Source organism: Bactrocera tryoni, unplaced genomic scaffold, assembly GCF_016617805.1.
Source record: "Bactrocera tryoni isolate S06 unplaced genomic scaffold, CSIRO_BtryS06_freeze2 scaffold_7, whole genome shotgun sequence".
Classification (NCBI taxonomy): Eukaryota; Metazoa; Arthropoda; class Insecta; order Diptera; family Tephritidae; genus Bactrocera; species Bactrocera tryoni.
The window spans coordinates 607263-609853 of NW_024396366.1; the positions used below are offsets into that span (position 1 = coordinate 607263).

Consider the following 2591-nt stretch of genomic DNA (forward strand, 5'->3'; position numbering starts at 1 on the left):
TGCAAAGAAAAACAAACAACTGAAAATCAGCTGATTGTACGTTGGTCAACCGTGACGTAGATGCGCAGTACGAACAAAATTTGAACTCGTCATTGCGCAATCTTGTTTCTATCAGTCTTGATAATGAAATCGTGAGACGGTGTTCTGAATACCACTTTGCGATTACGAATTTACATTTTTCGAACATGAAATCGGTGCGATATGGCATGTTCTAGAAATCGTTTTCGCAAATTGTTTGACGTTTTGATACCGGTTAAAAATAAGTGCGCGAAATTATTGAATTTGCTTGTAAAATCTAAAATGTAAGTATTTGAGCCAGTTATTTGGATTTCTTCACAAAAATTAATACTTTCCTTTTCTTATTTTAGGGGAAAATATAAAAGCCAAAGTCAAGAACAAATTTTTTTAAATTTTATGGGGAAAAATCCTGACTTGAATTAAGACACTGTGCAAGATTGCCTCAAAAAGCACATGGCAACGGAAGCAGGTGCAGTTGAAAAGATATCTGATACCTTGCAGCTTCTTTCTGCAAATATGGATAAATTGACCAAGTTAGTGGCGTAACAAAATGAGCTCATTGCCGAACAAAACCAAGATCTAAAATGTTATAAAGCAAAAGATGCTAGAAATTGAAGAAATTCGAGTCCAAAGGGATATTTATTTCAAACCAAATACTAAAAATATCGAATAATTAATTTTACTAAACTTTACTTTTATTATTAAATGATCTCATAGTCAAAAAGTTTAACTTAAATGTGATGTTTTTATTGAATAAAAAAATATGAAAATTAAACTATGCGCGTTAAATTATTTGCGATTTCATCTCGAATGGATACAGCGGCAGTTTGTAGATGTCTGCTATAATCAGCAACTTCTTCGTCCTAAAAATCGTCCACTACATCTAAAGCAATGGCATCCAGGTTATAATGGCGACAAATGTTGTGCAAAGCACTGCATACATTTATAATTTTTACAACTTTCTCTGGGACATATGGCATAGTTGTTTGAAGACATTTAAAGCGGCTCTTGAGGACTCCGATTACTCTCTCAACGATATTTCTTGCCTTGGAATGTTGTAAATTAAATTTGTGCTCTGGTGATCCAGCGGGTGCATCACGATAAGGGGTAAGTAAATATGGTTCCAAGCCATATCCTGAATCTCCTAGTAGCCAAGATCTATGGTCTCCGCCCACATACTTGGATGAAAGATATTGTTTGGCACCACTTAAAGAAAATATAAAGGCGTCATGACTGGAGCCAGGGTGGCATGCATCCACAGCCGTTATACGCATTCTGTAATCGCAAATCTGTAAAAGAACTGAATTAATATCACCACCAAATTTCATATTTGTAACTCACAATCATCGTATTAACGCTGAAGTAACCCTTTCTGTTAAAATACAAATGCTCATTTTGGTGGGGCTTCGTAATTTTTATGTGTGTCCCTCCCGTCTACACAACCGACTATTCCGGGAATACTAAAATTGTTGAAAAAATGTGCTTTCGACATTTTAATTTCTTCTTCGCTCATTTGTAGTTGAATCCATTTTGGACAGAGTGCTTTTTCCAAAGCATTTAGCATCTCATGTAAGATTTTGCACACGGTACTTCTTGCAAGAGATGTCTTTTCCTACCGAGCGCTGAAATCCTCCCTCTGCAAGGTACCTCAAAGTAGTAGCAAGCTTTATTTCCACCATAATAGATGACGGTTTTATTATTGGTTGGACATCGCGAACAATTCCCTGAAACGCTTCTTTACTTATCCTGTAATAGGCAACAAAACTTTATTGGGACAAAATGCATCTGTTGTGTTCCAAACTTTGTTTTATATATACTTACACGGAATCTGGGATATCCAAAGGACTGGAATGATCCCTTAAAATTTGCCGCCGAACCTTCTCATTTCTTTCCCATTCATTTTTGGTCAATAAATACGCAGCAATCGAAAATAAACTCATTCAGGTGATCTCAGCTGTTGACGACCATATGTATGAGCATGCCGTCGCACAATTATTGAATTAGGGCTGAAGAAATTTTGTTATATCAAGTACATAAAACAAAATCCTTCAATTTTTGAATGATATTTGCTTTTGGCGTCGAATTTTGTGATGTATAATCCCCTACAGGTTCTTAAATATTCAAATTTAGAAAAATCTTTAGGCGTGTTTTGCTTGACCCGTACGTTAAGCTATTGGCTTATTTTGTATGAAAGGCTTGTCATAACCTCCCTACAAGACGGGTATCTGTTAGTAAACATGTAAGCGACTTGTTTTTTGTTTGTATGTATTTGTTAATTTTGTTCAGAGAGTGGGAAAAGTGTAGCACATCGCCATTTGATATTCAATCACTTTCATTTGTTATCAAATCTCTTTATAATCTGTTAAGGGTAACAAATACTTTTGTTAGTGCATAGCCTACCTACATAGATATGTATGTGTTATGCATAAATAAAAGTATTTGTAACCAAAATGTCTGTTAGTGTTATTATTTTGGTTAGCAGTTTGTTACCTTTAACATACAGTGAATCAATAAATTTTGCATACACTTAGTTCTATTAAATTACGACACGTTTATTTGTATTAAAATTGATA

At 34.8% G+C, this 2591-nt stretch overlaps 1 long non-coding RNA gene across 1 annotated transcript; it reads right to left on the bottom strand.

Annotated features, from left to right (window-relative positions):
• Positions 1-734: 734 nt before the first annotated feature.
• LOC120781677 lies at positions 735-2030 on the bottom strand. Its single transcript, XR_005706128.1, has 3 exons — positions 1840-2030; positions 1360-1782; positions 735-1307 (listed from the first exon to the last, which is right to left on the bottom strand). It is a non-coding gene; the product is annotated as an uncharacterized LOC120781677 (long non-coding RNA).
• Positions 2031-2591: the final 561 nt, after the last annotated feature.